This window comes from Rousettus aegyptiacus, unplaced genomic scaffold, assembly GCF_014176215.1.
Source record: "Rousettus aegyptiacus isolate mRouAeg1 unplaced genomic scaffold, mRouAeg1.p scaffold_m13_p_3, whole genome shotgun sequence".
Classification (NCBI taxonomy): domain Eukaryota; kingdom Metazoa; phylum Chordata; class Mammalia; order Chiroptera; family Pteropodidae; genus Rousettus; species Rousettus aegyptiacus.
In genome coordinates, this window is record NW_023416306.1 from 67,129,905 (window position 1) to 67,149,901 (window position 19,997).

Here is a 19,997-nt window from a genome sequence, read left to right on the forward strand (position 1 = left end):
TTATGAGGTATCAGGTATTTTAGTAAGCACTTTACCTCTCATTTACTTCCGAGGACCAAGGGTGAAATATTCTGACATTTGGCTGAAATTGATTAACTTCAAGGTAGAACTACTATATATATAGACTATAAATAATAATAATTAATAATAATAACAAAATAATTAGAGCAACAACTTATTGATAATGTGTCTGATATTCTGCTGAGTGTCGAATATCTATGATTGCACTTAATCCTCACAATTGCTCCATGGGACCAATGCTAATATCTTCATGTTACTGATTAGAATCAAAGCTCTGAGATGATAAATAACTTGCCTGAGTTCACATAATTTGTAATTGTCAGAGTTGAGATTCAATTCAAGTCTACTTAGAGCCAATGTCTATATAGGTGACAGTATATTTCCACCACAATTTGCTATAGCCTGGATCTTCAAAGTAGAAGAGGGTTGCTTGTTGAGATGGCAGCATCCCAGTGACTTCTACCCAGAAAAGTCCACACACAACAACATGGAAAGAGTGAGGACTTTACTTCTATATTCCAAGCATTTGCAATCTATAGAAAGATAAATTCAAATTTGTGGCAGTATGTGAGAGAACCATACTTTATTTATAAAGGCAATGAGACATTTAATTAATGCTTTTTTTCTTTTTCTTGTTCCTTTATTTTAGATTAAATCCTCCTTACTCCTAATAAATACTTGAGTACTATTAAATGTCACATAGTGATTTTAAAATACTTGTTATTAAATAATGGCAGTGAACTTTGAGAAGATAAGATACCTTTGATCTGACAATGGACAGGATGAACCAAATACCAATTGACCCCCTAACAAGAAAGAGAGAGACTTCCTACTGTTAAAAATACAAAAGCTATGGTTTTGATCTGAAGCACAAGTTTTGATTTTCATTCATTCATCACTCTTCAGATATGCTTATTGAATAAGTAAGCAACTCTGTAATTAAGGTCTTAGAGAAGAAAAACAAAGACTCTGGTCTCAAAAATATTACATTTTAGTGAGTCATGTCTACATTTCCGTAAGTATGCATCTTTAGAAAGAAATTCTTGGATTTTTCCCAGACCATAAGAGAACTTCTGGGAAAATGGATGATTCAATCATACAAAATGTACTGAATCTGGCATTCTCCTGGGGAGCCTTATGACAATGGTAATTTCGATAAAATAATTGGAGTGAAAGTGATGCTGTGAGTTAGGAGTTTCCTCTGGCAGAGGTATTAATGCACTCTGGCTCATTAGAGGACTGTGTCAAAGAAGGTTGGGCTGAAGTTCACTTACATTCATTTTCTGTCTTTTTCAGGCTCCCTTCCCCAATTATTTTCCATGCTTTAAAGTGTTCCCTATGATTTTGAGCAAAAGCGCATTGTGGTGGAAAGGTAATACTTTCGGCAGAATTACCTAATTAGGTTTAAGTAAACAGTATATACCAAGGTAGGGTAGATTTGCCATACAAATGTGCTTGCAATGTATGCTGCATTTCAGAAGAATGAAACACAGTAACTGATGTGATGATAAAACAATGAAAGGAAGGATAAAGCCTAAGAGATAAAAGTCTCGAAAAGGAAATAAAGTAGGGTAGCAGTTGTCCCCATCTTAATTGAAGCATAAATTTCAGAAATAAGATCTAAGGTTTAACTTCAAGCACATATTGGGAGAGAGTTTAGTGTGTGTTTGTGTATGTGTATATACACATGTCTGTGGTGAAAAACAGGTAAGTTAAATTATTTTCATCCTATGTATAAAGAGTTTTCAAACTATTTAAAAAAAAAGAAAAAAAGTTTCAAATGTAGAACTTCATTGATTATCCCTGAGAAACATTCATTTAGTTAGCACTTAACAGAAACTAACAGAATCAATCATGGGCAAGAACTGTTCTAGGTACCAGTGACACAGCAGATCAGAGTCTGTACCACATTTCTACATTCACAGGACTGAATACTCTTAGTTTATCTTTACTGCCTGCAAGTGCCTTCCTTGTCTACATCCCCACCCTCTCCCAGAATCATTTTCTTAAAGTACAGATTAGATTACTTCACTTTTACATTTATAGTCCAGCCCCAATCTATATACTGAACCTCTTCTTGCATTCCTTTCTACACTCTGATGTCAAGCTTTCTATTCTCCAAACATAATATTTATTTTTATCCCTTGCTGACTTTTCCAGACTATTCCCTGAGCCTAGAATGCATTCTCATCTATTTACCATCAATTAAAATTCTCCCCACTTTTTAGCTGTGCAGCTGAAATGCCCTTTAAGTCTCAAAGACTTTCTAATACTCTTATCAACTTTAATAGTTCTTCAGCTTAACTTCTGAATAATTTTGCTCGAAAGATATCATTAGTTTTCAGTTCATTTTGCCTGGAGTAAGCTATTTACATGTCTGTTTTACTTTGCGAGTGTGAACTACTTGAAGGCAGGGCAGGAATGGTTGCTAATTTGTTTCTGGCTACATGCTGCTTTACATGTGGTTGACATTCAAAAAATGTTTGGATTGCAAATAAATATGCAGCCAAAAAGTATTTAGGATTCATATAAGACTTTTCATGATGAGATCGGCTACTTCACTAAGTTCTCAAGATTTTATTTTCAGAGGACCTCAGAATAAGCATAATTGCACAGACAGAATGCCCACTACTCTCTGTAGAGTTAGTGACACATTGCATACACAGGTGCTACTTAAATGTGCTTTATGAACAACCTTGGAGGCTGCATATTCCATTACATAGGGCATGCTATTATCAGAAGTGCTTTGAAAAATCTCAACTTTTATATCCTCTCTTTATAGCTTAATATTTCTTTTATGTACAAGCATACAATAATGTAATCCTGAGTGAGACAAACCTTTGCTTTAAAAATGCTTTAAGAAAAAAAAATTACTTTTAAGCTAAGGAACAGTGCAAATTTTTATGCCTTTGTTATAAACTTCTAAGAAACAGAATTGGGAAGTCTTAACACTCTTTTAACTTTATGGAGAAACTAACTTGCCTCATCATAAAAATGCACCTGCTAGTCTTATAACAAAGGACAAAAGTGAATTTAAAACTAATATAAACTATGAAATTGTAATATATAAATTTTGTGTTCATTTTTAAGAGAGTTAACTCTCAACTGGGAAAATATATGACTTCACTTTAACATATTTTATGGCCAGAAGTCCTTTCTGAATCATTATTTTATACAGAACAATGTAATGTGCTATCTTTGTACTCCTAATAACAAGGTTCACTTCAAAAGACTGTATGAAGAAAAGAGAAGTTATGATTCTTAATACTTGGGTCAAAAGTACTTGTATACTTTCTTTTATAATTGTTTGTGAGATACTAATGCTATGAAGCATGGAACTAGGTTGAGCCTCATTCCACAAATGAAACTATATTCATACAAAACTTAAAGTTCAAAGGACCTGGAATAATCTTTCCATATTGTTTTCTAAATTAATAATAAACTTTACTTATATTTTTCTTTCTACAATTGATCTTTAAAAAAATCTGGCTTCGGAATGCATAAAATTTGAAGGAGCTGTAAAAGCTCTGATGATCTTAAAGTCAGAGAACAAGAATGACTTGTGTTTTCCGCAGCTAAGTGTTGATAAATTTAAATTATGCTATAGAGGAGGAAGAGAGTTAAACAGAGATAAGAAGATCTTACCAAACTATGGGTAATTGTTGAGAAGAGTTTCCAGAATGCAATAGATAAAGTAGAAAAAAGAGTACTGGAATAAGACTACACTATTTTAAATTCTAGAAGCCACAATAATAATAGAGTATGTCAGTGCATCACCATTTTGAATAATACTTAGATGGACAATTTAGAATGATAAACACTTTCAAAGAAATAAAAGGCAGAATAATAGTATAATTTTCTTAGAGTCATATTTATAAGATTACATGCTGTGAACTGGTACATTTTTATAATATAAATATTTAATGGCAACACTTTCCCTACTGTACCTTCAAAAGTATAACTGTTTATTCCATTGTGGTTCAGAGTAGTTACTTAAAGAGAAAATCTCTATATCTTGACATTTTGGGCTATTGCATTAAACTAGCATCTACAGTGTTTTTACGTCTGTTTTACATGTATCTTAAAATAATTTCCGTCTTCTCTTGAGAAAAAGGGACCAAATTATTACTATATACATTCTCTTGAATTCAGGGCATCACTATTCTTTAATAACCTGTTCAGTGGACTTAGGAAACAAATGAAAAGCTATATATTATTCCATACTAAAGCTATATATTCATTCACACTAAAACCCTTAGAACAAGTGATAAAGGATCAGATTTCCCACTCAAATCTTACCTGGTTTACTCTTCTTAAAAATCCAACCTTTGTTGTCTACCATGCAAATCTCTTGGCCACTGGGTGAAATCCAGTCTGGGTAGTTGATCATGATAATTCCAACATGTCATGGGTGGCAGCCTCTCTCAGACTCCCATGATCCAACTGCTTGAAATGAACCTGAAACAAACAAGGTATTTCTTCATTTTAATTGAAAATAGTGAACCATGTCCTAGGTCCAGGAGGCATCACTACTTAAACAATAAAAGAATAATAAAGAAGTGTGTGAGGTGTTGTAAAAATCTCCCAAGATGCTGATAAACATGAAAGCCAGAAGACAAGTTTACGGGCTATTGAGGTGTGTTTTGAAGGGTTCATGCTCCTTTCCCTGTGATTTCTTTTTATCTCTTAAGCTGTCAGTATACATAAATATTATTGATATTAAAGCACACATTTTATAGTATGTACCCCTTCTCCTTCACATAGGTGGTCACTTGGAGTACTCAGAGGGTTTTCTGACTATACTCATAATAATTTCAGGGTAACTGGATAATGAAGTTCAACAAAACAAAACCCATCAGCAGCTAGAGGAAAATCCATATGAAGGTCTAGATCAAAGTCAGTTTCCTTTGTAAGTTCTAGCTCTTCAGTCAATGTCAATATTACTAGTATAAAAATTACATCACCTCTATAGGATAGTTTGTGGGAAACCCTTTTGAGGAGAATGTTGAGGTGCTACAAATTCAGCAGCCACCATTATTCATACCAAGATACAAACTATAAGACAATAACCAATATAAACATGTCGTAATCAGAGTTTGGACGTAAAGGAATGACCAGAGCTCAAGAAAGTAACTAGGTAATTAATTTTGGAACAATCTGCCGCATATATAATAGTTCAACTATTTATGTTTAGATAAGTAAATATGGTATTTAAACTTCATAAGCCTTTTTAACTTCCATTCAAGGAGAAAAATCCCATGCACAATCAACAAAACTCTTAATTGCACTGATATCTGACACATGAATAACTCTGTTCAATACAAATTTAGAAAGAAATTAATGAACAAATGTGTTACTTGGTCTTCCCTGGATAACCTTTAATACTATTAAATTATTTTAGCTATGACAACTAGATTCAGTTATGCCTATACCAAAATAAATTTATTGTTATTATTTTCTAAGTAGTGAAAAACAAATGACTGAGAAGTTATTCTAAGCCTGGAGAGAGACATATGTGAGTGATTATGTGCTGCAGATTCATGGACACAGGTGCAAAACTGATTTTAACAGACACAAAATGATATATCCACATGCATATGTGATTACACATTCAAGTATTCCCAGAAGTCAATGTGGAGACTTTGTAAAAAGACACAGTAGTGAGCTATCTTATTGTGCCATTTCAGCAAGAATGTTAAAATGGCAAGGGTGGAAGTCAAACAATTACCTTAGACTAAAATGCAACACTACTATATAAATCCTTAAAGAAACACATGTATACTTGGACACAAAATGACCATTCTGTAATTCAAAACTGTAGTGTCATGTTGGTGCCATTGCTGATACACTTAAATACACACACACACGTACACATAAACACGTACAACTAAAATTTTCTAATCTATTGATCCAAGCTCTAGTATTCATTAAACTAAATCTTAGTCAATTTCAGAATGCAAAATGTTTCTACTCATGACAAAAATTATTTTACTTTTTTTCTTCTTTGAAGATAATCTGAAAATTATCAAACCAATTCCCTTATAAGACCAATCTTTTTTCATGAGTGGTAATCTTTTCTGATCTCTTGGCGGTCGGTCATACAGGATATTTTAAAAAGTCAAACACTAGTGGACAAAATGACAGAGAAGTGTTTATAAACATAATTGCTAAGCTCCCACACTTTGCAATAAAGTGAGGAATTTTTGAAAGCTATTTGCTTTCGAAGCTCCCATCTGTGCCCTAGTGTGACTTTTCATACTTACTGTAAAAGAGTGAAAATAAGTAAATCAACTTAATTACCTACTTTCTAAATGGCTTTTTTTCCTTATACAGAAGCAATGCTATTGACACCACTGACACCTTCTTGTAGAGGTGCATTTTATATATATATATACACACACACATATGTATATATGTAATGATAATTTTCCACTGACCATTGATTGACAATTGATCACTTATTCATTAACCCACTTATTCATTATACAAATTTTAATTGAGCACTTTAGTTGTGCCAGTTATGAGACCAGGTACTCAGATACAAAATGAAAATACACATATTGTCCTCATAAAAGATTACTGTCTATTTTATTGTTATTCATTGACATATATTTGTAATTAAGAAAAGTAGCAACATTAGATCAAATAAAAATAATTGGCCTTATTTTATATCTTATCCACTATGTAACTGAATCGTGGGATTTTATGAAGTTTGTCAGTGAATAAAACACTGTAGGCTAAGGGCAAATCTACAACATAAAATGACCTATTCATACGGTTGACTCATGTGAAGTTCTTCCTGGATGTGATGACTTTGTGTCACTCTGAAGTCCTTCATAAGCCTATTAACAGACTGAGTCAAAATGGCTCAGAAAATCTGACCAGTTATTACATAACATTCTGGCATCTAACATGGAATCAGTGCCTTCCAAATGTCTGTGTGGTCCTGTGTGGTCTATAACACAAGTTAACAGATTTTGGGGGTCAAGGGGTTACTATTGTCTTATACAATAAATTGGTTCATGTGTTTTTGCATTATCATTCCATATGTTTTCTCAAAGAGATTATATAAAATTAAGTGTATATATTCTTCTCCAAGAGAAGTCCATGAGATGTTCATTAGATGTACTAATTTCATAGTGTTCATTTAAAACTTTATTCTAATAACAATTTTTAGAATAAAAATAACTGCTTAAAATAAAATTTTCAATTTTTTTCTGTTCAAATATGCTACTAAATATGAACATGAAAACAAAAGGTACAGAGAATACTTTTTAAAAATACTCTTAGAAATTGAGTGGTTTTTACTAAAATCAATATGATTACAAAAGTGTTTAATTTTCTTCTATTTTCTCATCTTATATTTTCTGAGTTTCTGCTTGTTAGTGGGATGACTAGCCTAAAAACAATCCTTCAAAAAATAAATGCTATTTTTATTTTTTAAAAACTTAATTCTTTCAAAAATAAATTTTTAATGAATACATTTTATTGTATATAAACTTTACCTCAATAGTGTTCATTTAAATTCTGACAATACAAAGAGGTTCTTGATGGGGGTGTGGTATACAGAACCTATTGATAAAATACTGTTATATATGAACTTAAAACATCACAAGAACAAAATAAAAACTGAAAATGTAGAAGAAATTCAAACATTTACAAGCCCTGTTTTCTTATTTCTTGGTCTCAAGTGCTCTGTAATTGAATTTTGACTTCTTTGCCTTTCTTTATGCACACTGCTACTACCCTTTTAGTTTATTTTACTGCTTTGAAGAAAGCTTTCCAAAAGATCCTCTCAGCGCTTAGACATTCATTTTATAGGCTATTGATCTGTACTTGTTGATATGTTGCTCTTTAAACTTTATCTCAGGGATGTGCTTTATCTTCCCCATGGGGGCTTGTTGCAAAGCCCTTTGGATAGGGGACACAATTAGATGAGTGCTCAGCATTCTGTGAGCTCAGTGCATTTGTTAAATGACTGCATAGTACATTTTTAAAACTTTGTATATAAGTCACTCATTTTTCTGTACAAACATCAAAAATATAAACATCAGGTATATAGGAATAGGTAGGTTATAAATGATCTATATTATGAGGTTTTCTGCCTTAGAAATTTCACATCTGTCACATTTTATCAGTGATATTGGAAAACGAAAGGAGCCACAATTTTGTAGTCAGAAAATTATTGCTTCTATTTTTTTTTTTCTATATTTAGTCAGATGCAAAAGTCAGAGATTACTTTCCAGCAGGCTGGGATCATCAACAAAAATCAATGTTACTCTGATGTCCCAGTTACTGTTTTATATGTAGTTTCTTACTGAAAATTTTCAAATTTTCAAACGTGAAGTATGTGTCATAACAATACCCACTTTATGGTGATTAAATTAAGGATCAGAAATCTTAACTTACTTGCTCAAAGGCAGAGGGCCTTTGAAAAATGGAGCTGAGATATGCAGTTAATAGTGTTGTACTGTCAACTAATTCTGAGTTCTTCTAAACTGAATTTGAGTGATTTGATCAATCTACAGATGAAAGGATTAAGTGACATCAGAGGTCATTAAGATCATAGTAGAGTCTAGATTAGTACTTTAATCCATGATGCTCCTCACTTTCTTATATACCACTCTCTTCCCCAGCTCACTCAGTGTGGTGTGTCTAAATAAGTTATAGATTTCAAATTCACTTGATTTTAAAGACCGTGTTTAGGGTAGGTTTTATTTTAGAAAGAAGATATCTAAGCCAAAAAACAAATAATAAGATTTCTGAGTACTCAATTTTAAATGAGCTTAATTTCCTGAAAGTAACAGATAACGTCATTCTCTCTCTCTCCTTCAAGACATTTTTTTTTACAATGAAAAAATCATAGACACAAAAGAAGACTGTGTGAATAGACTGTGACAAACTTATGATTAGATTTAAATACAACTAGCACATTGATGTTTTGCTGCTGCCCATTTGGTATGTTTAGCTATGATATTAGTAATTACAAAATTAAAATCTCTCAAGATATTAATTTATTATTTTCATTTCAGAAACCCAGCAGAAGTCCCTTAAGTAACATAAAACAAAATCTTGGGCAATTCTATCAATATTTGAAAACCTAGTGCCTGATACTCAAACATAAACAATTATCTACGTTTTCATCTTTGCTTAAAGATGCCTAATTCTGAATTTGATTATTACCTAGAAGCTGTGCAAATTAAAATAGGCCATATTTCTGTTTGCATTTTCTTTAAATGAAGAATACAATTAGTCATATTTCCAGATTTTTTACGAATGAAACTTGTCTCCATCTTTTTTCTTTCTTGCCTGCTTTCTCCTTTCTCCCTTCCCTTTTTTCTTTCCTTCATTCTATCCTTCTTCTATTATCTTCTCTTCCTTCTTCATTTTCATCCTTCCTTCCATTCTGCCTTCTTTTCTTTTCTTTTTGCTTTTTTATTTCAACAAACATTTGAACATCTATTAAGTTCAATATGATGTGCTAGGCTCTGAGGACAAGGCAAGAACAAAGACTCAGTCCTGCACAGGCACTGCTCAGAGTCCAATAGGGTGAAGAGAGAAGTAAATTAATATATTATGGAGGAGGGTTAGGGATTCAACCTGCATTGACTCCTTCAGAATTTATCAGCCTTGAGTAGTAAAATAGGTCATAACTCAACTCTAGCTTGGTTTGGCCTGGTCAAGTGAGAACTTAAAATAAAATTTAACCATTGCCAGAAAACTCCTGTGCTTTAGTGATGGATCCTCTAGGTTTTTCAGAGCTCACAAACAAATGTCTCAGTGTCAGCTGTGTCACTGAAATATGAATACAGTATGGTTGACTACAACCAGGAAGCAAAAGCCAACAGTGAACTGAAGAAAGCAGGTTTAGCGTAAGGGCTTTACAAACATTTTAAACCCGAGTCTTGCTAGACAGGACACATCTGTAAACTAGTTTTGGTCTTCAATCACTAGTCTGAGATCCTGCTTTACAAGTGTTGAGGAGTCAGCAACCACTGTTAAGAGGTTGGTGCCTCTAATTTTTATAAAATCTGTGGTAGGTATAACTTTTCTTCAAGAAATCCTTCTGGTGGGAAAAAAAAGTCCTCTGAACTAGATTATCAAAACCAAGAAAGAATATGTTTAATAATGTGGATTCTTGGACCCTGCACCAGTATTAACAAATCTTCATCTTTGGAGTGATATTGGGAATTCTGTAGGTGACAATACACTAGCTTAAACTTGGACACATTAAAGTTTAAGAATCACTCTTGTAGAACAAAGTCTATTTTTAACATTTTTCAATACCTTCCCACAACTTTTAATTCATAATATTTATTTTTCTTTCAATTTCAAATAAATTTGTCTATTTTAGAAAAGTTATTTTTCTGTGAATTTAGTAAATTCAGAAATCCTCTTTAATGATCAATGCTTCAATGCTTTTCCTTCAAATATTTAAGTACTTATTTTAATGTGCAATATGTACATGATCTTGATATCTCTTTTTATTTAACATAGGATTAATTTTTTATCACTAAAGAGACTCCATACAGTTAGAGAGAAACAATGTGGACAGCTGTAAACATGGCAAATAGTACAGATTAGTCATAATTAAAAAGAAGTTCCCTTTAGTGTAAGGGAGCAAGAATGGGAAACAAAAAGTGAAGGTAATCAGGCAGTATAATACTTCCGACTTCCAACTTTGTTTTTTTTCAGGATTGCTTTGACTATTCAGAGTATTTTGATGGATCTTGAGATTATCATGCTAAGCAAAATAAGTTAGACAGAAAAAGTTGACAACCTTATGATTTCACTCACATGTGGGATATAAAACTGAAAGCAACAAATGAACACGACAAACAGATATGGATGTGGACAATATTTAGTGGTTACCAGAGGAAGAGAGGAGAAGGGGAATATGTAGATGAGGGTAAAGGGAGTCAAATACATGGTTATTGATAGAAATTGAACTTTGTGTGGTTAATGCACAATGCAATATACAGATGATGCGTTATTGAATTGTACATCTATTAAATCAAGTTCCCTTTGGTGTAAGGGAGCAAGAATGGGAAACAAGTGTTACTTGTTAACCAGTGTCACTTCAATAAATTTAATAAATTTATTTGGCAAGTGACCCCTGTGAATTAGGGGGCCATGCTGGATGTTTTATATACATGTTCTTGTTTAATCTTCACAACAAACTTGGGGAATGATTATTATTATTCCCAGTTGGGGACAGAGAAGACTTAGGCTCAGATAGGATAAGTAGCTTGCCTCAGGTCAAAAGCTAAAAGGGACAAGTAAGATTTAAACCCCTGATGTCATGATTGTACAGACCATGATTTTTCTGACAATAAATGTGCTATATTTATTTGTTCTATCAATTTACTTTTTCCAGTTCAAGAATTAACTCAGTTCAACTGTTTTTTTCTTCTATTTCTAATGTGTCCCCTCCTTTAACCGCTATATTCCACTTTATCCCAATATCAGATACATAAAGATAAAATATAAGCAAGATAATGTAATATTTTTTGACTGTCCAAAAACCAACATACCCCTTTTTCTACTAGCTCTTTGATTTTTATTAGAACAGGATGTAATTTGCATTATTATTGCATGTTACCTTATTAACATAAGGATAACCTTGAAGGGAAAGGAAGGCCCTCTTTCGACTGCAGCTTGGGAAATGAAGGCTTTTTTTTCCTTTTTCTTTTCTTTCAGAACCTACTCTCCCAAGCTTTTTTGTTCTTGACCACACGCCTATTTTGTGTCCTGAATCTCCTTCTGCTAAATTATTTTTCTGCCTAAGAAAGCAAGAGTGCAAGAGTTATTTTTCAATACTTATAACTAAAAATCTTGACTGATACAGAAATTTACTTTTTAAAAGTCATAGGAAACCTACTAGGATCCAGCTAGGAGACTGATCCAAAGTAACATGGTGTATATCAGAGAACAACAACAACAAAAAAGAGAAAAACAGGAAACACAAAATTTGATTAGAGAAACTGGCTGAAGTAAAGATGCATCCAGTAAAATTAGCAATAAAATGGAAAATAATATTTGTTTAGTCAGTTTCAAAACAGATATTTTAGAAAATGCCTTAATTGTACTACTTATCTATATTTTTAAGGAGAATGTTGAGAATGACTTCCAGATATGATGAGGTAGTTAGAGCAATTTTACAATTAAGGTATATTAAATTAGAAGCAATTTGCTTCATAAAGAGACATACTTATAAATCATTTAAAATGGGAGCACCCTAATACATAATATCAGATTCAACTGATATGAATTTGGCTGCCATGTTTCCAGTTCTGGAACAAGTGATCATTGGCAGAAAGTCCAAGACAGCATAGAGGGTAGTGTGTAATCATGCATAATCTGATTGTTGCTTTCCTAAATGCAATTTTTCTCTGGCTTTTTTTGAGAGTGAATACTAGAATTTCTTTTTAATATGTTCTTTTATTTTCTACTGTATCCAGGACTTATTCAGAAGACAATTGCTGAAACTTTGAAAAATCTGGGTTTCTAAAAATGAAAATGGAAATAATCATAGTATCAATCACCATTCATTCATTCAAAAATATGTACTACATTATTAGTATATTCCAAATATTGTGCAAAGTCCTGGGATGAAATGATAAATAAAACACAAATTGTCCTAGACCTCACAGAGCTCATATTATCAGTTAACTTATTCTTATTGGGTTTACATATTTTATATAAATTTGGTTACTCTTTTTTTAATTTTTAATTTTCCAATTGTAGTCAACATTCAATATTATATTAGTTTCTTGTGTACAGCATAATAGTTAGACATTTATATAACTTACAAAGTGATCCCCTTGATAAGTCTTGCACACATTTAGTTACTCGTAAGAGAATACCCTACTTTTGGGCTTCTTGATACTTATGGTAATTTGGCATAACATTTTTGAAAAGTAAACTGTCAAACTGTCTCAAGATTGAATAAAATATTTATATTTTTTGACCCACTCATGGAAACTGATAGCTAAGAAGTAATCCAAAATCCAAAAAAGAGGCCATTGATTCATTCATTCTCAATCACATTCAACAAATATTCATGAACGCTACTATGTGCCGAGTCATATTTCATACAACAAATACCAAGATAAACAATGTTTCCAATTTGTAGAGTTTAATTTTCAATGGAAGAAGGCAGATGGTAAAAAGAAAAGAAAGAAAAGGAAAAAAAAAAAGATGATTTCAGAGAGTAATACTTGTTACGGCAAATATAAAATATGATAACATTAGCAGCACACAGGACTAGGGAGGCAATTGATAGATTGGGTGATGCAGGAAGTCCTGATTGATGAACTGTTCATGTCTAAGATGTTCACCTAGGTATTTTTTATGACAATAAAAAATTAGAAGTAGACTAAATGCTCAAATATTAGGTAACTGGTATTGGCTTTACCTTGGCACCAAAAATAACTATAAAAGTGGTAAGTATAAATGAGGTAATGGTTCTCAGGCACCATATGGACATTATAGGACCACGATATTAGGAAAAAAAAATACACTGAGCTGAGCCTCTGATCATCCCACAATTGCCTGGCTTTTTGTCTGGGGACATCTTCCTGTCACAAGGAAGGGAGGTAGAGCCCAAAGTGAGTAGTGACACATTGACATGAAGAGGCAGATATAAGAGCTCCAGGATATTAGTATCTGGAATGTACAGGGCAAGGTACTGAGAAGAGAGAATGAACAGAGGAGAGCCCCTGAAGTCTGAATGGAGGTTTGCCATAACTTCCTGTGAGAAAAGAAAATATTTTGATTAAATGATAAAGCAAATATGCCACATAAAATGTATAGCATACACCTTAATCAATGTTCAAAATTATATTGATAATTTTTCAAACTTGTATTAGGAAAAAGAAAGGTATCAAATCAAAAATCTAAGTTTGCACCCTGAAAAATTAGAAAAAAATGAGCAAATTAAGTATGAATAAAAGGAAGGAAATAAGCATAAAGGTGAGATTCAGTGAAATAGAAATATATAATACAGAAAAACAAAGCCAAAAGTTGCTTCTTTGAAAAATAGAATTGATAAGTTTATAGTAGAATATATAATAAAAACAGAGAGAAAATGGAAATTATAAATATCTGCAGTAAAAGAAGGGCTTTCACTACAGACCTTACAGACATTAAAATAATAATAAGGGGATATTGTGAATAACTTTATAACAATAATTTGATAATTTAAATTAGATTCTTTATAAAACATATTTTAAAAGTTCTTAAAAATATAACCAATCGAGTTATATCTAATAAAGGAAATGAATTCATAATTATATAGACTTTCCCACAAAGTAAACTTCAGACTCAGATACTTTTACTGGTGAGCCCTGTCAAACATTTAAGGAAGATAAAATATCATTCTTTTACAAATTCTTTCAGAAACATAAAGAGGAACAAACACTCTTGATACATTTTACGAGTTCAAAATATACCCGCCCTAGTATCAAAACCTAAAAAAGATACAAGAAAAAAATTACAGACTAGTATCCTTTATGAATGTAGATGCAGAAATTATTAACAAAATAAGAGCAAATCAAATTCGGTCAAATGTAAAAAGGATACTATAGTATGACTAAATGATGACTTATCCCCAGAAAATAAGTTTAGTTTAACATTTGAATGTAATTTACCATGCATTTATCTCAGTTAATGCAGAAAAAAAATCAATTGACAAAATTTAACAGCAGTTTATAATAAAAATCTCTCAAAAAAGTAGGAATAGAATAGGCCTTCCTCGGTCTTATGAAGAGCATCCACCTAAAGTTAATATCATACTTAAAGGTAAAATGTTGAACAATCCTCACAAAAATAAGAGCAAGTCAAGTATTTTGCCTCTTCCCAATTCTAATTAAACAAAATCAAACTCATAGATACAGAGAATAGATTGGTGATTACCAGAGGAGAAGGAGGAGGGGAGGAGATGGGTGAAAGGCGGAGGAGATCAATTGTATGGTAATGTATGATAAGCAGATTTTTGGGATAGCTCACTTTTTAGTGTATACAGATATTGAATTATAATGTTGTACACCTGAAAAAAATATATATATATATACACATATATATTAAGAAGAGACAGTAAAGTCCTGAAACAATGATAGAGAAACAGATCTACTAAGAAAAGTAGAAAATCTAGAAATGCATCTACACTTAATATCATCAATAATTTCAACAAAGCATATAGAATAAAATATAAAAATATATAGACATTTATTTTTTAAATTAAAAATATAAAATGTATAAAAATATTTAGAAATATGGAAATATATAGCAAATTTTAGTTACTGGTTACACCAGGGGCAGGAGGCAGTAAGGACTGCAAAGGAAGATTCAGCATATCTACAAAGATTTATTTCTTACATAATAAAAATTAAAACAAAAGATCAGAACAAAGTACAATGAAATGCTAAAGTTGTTAAGCTGGATTGTGGTGGATACATGGGGAATATATTTTACTATAGATTTTTGTGTGTTTGTTTGAAATATTCCCTTCAAAAAATAATCTTCCCTTATGAAAAACCACTTCTACATTTTTAGTGTACACAAAAGACCTACATTATAACTTTTAAAATACTTTCTGTTTCTTTCTATTTGATGTTGATTCCTAAATAAGAAGAGAAATGTGATTTTTATGTAACTGATCATCAAAATGAGATATCTTCTATGTGAAATTCTGAGTCTTTTCTGCCTTTGCCATTTTGTACATAAGGTCTGTGTCCACATGTTACCAATAGCTGAATGTGGCTGCCATAAGCCTTGTTTAACATCTATCTCACTGGAGAGATTAATCATCACATTTCTGATCTTATCCAAATGGACATGGCACTTCCTTGTTTCCGGTACGAACTTTACTTGGGTGTGCATTCGGATCTCCCAGGCTGTATGAAACAGGTATATCTGTGGTTGAATCTGGTGCACTTTAAAACTCTTCAAACTTAAATATAGCAATGTGACTGACAGACTTGTAACTCCAGATTGTCTAATCCCTTCAGACATTTTTTCCCTGTCACCTATGCTTTATGTTCCCTTGCTACCAGGAAGGAACTGCAGCCTACTCAGTTAATTCACAATCAAACTAAATAACTCTCTTTATAAAACCTCTCATTATTTTTACCTTCTGTTAGGTCAATGAGTGGTGTCACTATCCACACAGTGGCAGAAACCAACAAAATAGGTAAGAATAAAATGAAATTAATTATGTGACTTGATGAAAGTTTTAGTTATTGCTATAGTAGTAATCATTTTGCAATATGTTAACACATAAAGTCAACACATTGCACAATTTAACCTTATACAATAAGTTGATTATATGATAAAGCTGAAAAAAATTGATTTACCTTTTGGAATGCAATCAATGTAACCATATTAAAAAAACTGAAAAAGAAAAAAAAAAACATATGACCATTTCTGTAGACAGAGAAAAAGCATTTGACAAAAGCCAAAAGCCATACCTAATACAATAACAGACAAACAAACAAACAAAACAACTTTGAGCAAACTGGAAATATACAATAATTTTATCAACTGATGCAGAAAACTACAAAAACCTACAGCTAACATTATACCTAATGATGAAAGACTGTTTCCCCCCTAAAATCAGGAAAAAAACAAGGATGGTAGTTCTTACCACTTCTATTCAACACAGTAGTATAAGTTCTAGCCAATTCAAAAAAGCAAGAAATAAAAAGCATCCATATTGAAAAGGAAGAGATAAAATTGCCTTTATTTACAGAAAAGTATGAGAACTGATTAATGTGTGAATTTAACAAAGATGCTAAATATAAGAACTACATACAAACTTAATTGTAATTTTATATTCTAGCAACAAAACATTAGGCATTAAAATGTATTTAAAAATCCCTGAATATCTTTTATAACAGTATAAAATTACATGAAATATATGGAAATAAATCTTGCACAGAAGACATACAATACCTATACACTGAAAACTACAAAACATTATTCAGAGAAATTAAAGATGACCTAAATTAATGCTTAGATATATAAGGAAAACTCATTGTTGTCAATATATGAGTCTCCCCCAAATTAATCTATTCATTTAATACAATCATAACTGCAGCAGAATTTCTCTTCATGGAAATTGCAAACTGATTCTAAAATGCATATGACAATGCAAAGAACCTAAAATAACCCTCCTAAAAAGACTTTAAAAATTAAGAACAAAGTTGGAAGATAAATATCTTATTTCAAGACTTATTAAAAAGTTATACTTATCAAACTATCAAGTGTGTTTTGGTGTCAAAACCAACAAGTAAATCAATGAAATAAAATAGTGTCTAAAATAGACCCCCATGCAGACGAGTAATTGATTTTCAACAAAGGTACAAAGGTACAAATATAGTCCTTTCAACAACTCGTTCTGTATACAATTGGACATCTGTATACAAAAAAAAAATTTTTAAGGAAAAAACCTTTAATCTCTACCTTATACTGTATAATATAGAAAAATTTGATCAAGGATCATGGAACTAAAACTATAAATCTTCTGGAAGAAAACATAGGAGAAAACATGTCTAGGTGAAGGTCTCTTGAATACTATACCAAAAACATGATTCATTAAACAAAAATTAATATATTCGATTTCATCAAAATTTTAAACTTTTATTTTTATTTTTTTTGCAAACTATGGTATTAAGAGAATGAAGAACCAAGCCACAAACTGGCAAGAATATTTGCAAAGTATATAAGAAACTTGTGTCTAAAATATATAAAGAATCTCAAAACTCAACCATAAGAAAATGACTCAACTAAAAAAAAGAAATGGGAAAAGATTTGAATTGACACTTGCAAAAGAAGTTATATAGATGGCAAACCAGCTCATGAGACAATGCTCAACACCATAAGTCCTTAGGTAAAGGCAAATGAAACAATTTTAAGATACCAGTATGTACCTATTATATTAGATAAAATTAAAAGTGTTGGCAAGTGTATGGAGGAACTCAAACTCTTAGGTAATGCTGTTAGAAATGTAAAATAATACAATTATTTTGTTGTTGTTGTTTTGCAACTTTCTGAGGTATAATTAACTAAATTGTAACATATTTAAAGTGCACAATGTCATGATTTGATAGACATATATATTGTGAAAGGATTTCCCCCATCAAATTAATTAACATCGTCCATCTTCTTACATATTTAGTTGTGTGTGTGTGTGTGTGTGTGTGTGTGTGTGCGCGTGAGAGAGAGAGAGAGAGAGAGAGAGAGAGAGAGAGAGAAATTTTAAGCTCTACTCTCTTAGCATATTTCAATTGTGGAAGATAGTGTTAATAACTATAGTCACCATGTTATACATTAGATCCTCAGTTCTTATTCACCTTATAACTAAAAATTTGTACCCTTTTATCAACCTCTTCCTATTTCCCCCACCCTCCAGCCCCTGGCAATCAGTGGAAAGCAATCTGAAGTTTTTTTTCTTAAAAACAAATTGATCTGCACATTAACTGTCTACACTTTATTCGCAAGAAATGAAACATATGTCCATGCAAAGACAAACACAACTGTTCAGAGCAGCTTTTTTGGTATTAGCCAACAGCTGGAAACTACTTAAATGTACATCAACAATCAAATGAATAAACAGTGTTATGACCATATGATACAATTCTATTCTGCAATAAAAAAATAAACTACTGTTACACTTAATACAATAATGAATCACAAAATAATTATGTTGAATGAAAGAAGCAAGAATCCCCCACTCTAAAAAATTACAAACCCTTTAAATTCATTTGTATAAAATTATAGAAAATAAAAATTCAAACTAATTACAGTTACAGAAAGCAATTCAAATTCAGTGTTTGCCAAATGATGGGGAGAGGAAGCAAGAGGGAGAAATTAAAAAGATATACAAGAAAACTTTTGAGGGTGATGGATATATTCATTATCTTGACTGTGGTAAGTTTCTTGAGTGTACACACATGTTGAACCATACCAAAAAAACTGTGTGTTTTAAATATGTGCAGCTTAGTATACATAAATGGTACTTCATTAAAACTAATTTAAAAAATGGATGGAATGTAAATATAAAATTTTATCTGTCAATCTCTTTGGAGATAAATCTCTTCTATTTGTAGTAGTTGATAAAGAAAAACTGTCCCAAATATGGTCAGTGACAGAACTTTCTTGAGCAGAGAAACTCTCATTCTTCTTCTAGGAATAAATTTATAATCCTGATAACATGCTTAAGCGATTTCTAATACTCTTTAACAATAAGTGTAGTAAAGTCACTTCTGAAAATAATTAGCCCCTGTTGGCTCTTAGTCGGTAACTTATGTTCTTTAGCTGGATATTCTTTTTTTTTGTACCTAGATAGTAAGAATTATCTAATCAATCATTTCACTTTAATAGTATCTTTACTGAGAAAGAATATTTTTCAATTTTCTAACTTACTCTCACCCTTGCAGATTTTGAAATAAAACTGTGACATAGGCTGATAACAAATGTGCCTAATTCTTAATTTTTAAATAGTGAATCATGTAAATAAAGATCAGAAGGAGGGAAGGAGGTGGGGGGAGAGGGAAAGAGAGAGTGGTCCAAAGGAAATGATTCACAGAAATTGAATGATTAAAATTTTAAGGAGAAAAAAAAATTAAATTAAACTTAAAAAAATTAAAGTGAATGATTAGGTACTAGATTTTGAAATTAATGATAAACTTGCAGTGTAGCTGAGTAAGAGGATTACAGTGACAAACTTATTAACATGCATAGAGTACTGTGTAGTATTATGTTTTATTCTGATTAGGAGACTTTGTAGTATTTACAAAATTATTAGGTTGAGCTCAAATAAGTCCTCCCTTCCACCAAAAATGTGTTTCTGCCTTTACATGAGACAGAGTGCAATTACCAAAGTTCTGAGAAAAACTTTAATAGTTTTACTAGCAAGTACTAACGTGAAATAAACTCAAAAGTGGCTTATTACAGTTGCTGTTTCCACTTGAAAT

The 19,997-nt window shown here is 31.7% G+C and overlaps 1 protein-coding gene across 18 annotated transcripts in view; it reads right to left on the reverse strand.

Moving 5' to 3' along the window:
* LINGO2 (leucine rich repeat and Ig domain containing 2) overlaps positions 1–19,997 on the reverse strand; it is a 1,061,594-nt gene that overhangs the window by 279,717 nt on the left and 761,880 nt on the right. For 17 of the 18 annotated variants that reach the window (XM_036217659.1, XM_036217656.1, XM_036217649.1 and 14 more), the window contains one exon: positions 4,321–4,479. The gene's annotated coding sequence lies outside the window, so the exon portion shown is untranslated. Of the gene's footprint in view, positions 1–4,320; positions 4,480–16,376; positions 16,414–19,997 lie in introns of all 18 variants that reach the window. The other variant, XM_036217647.1, reaches the window with a different exon arrangement.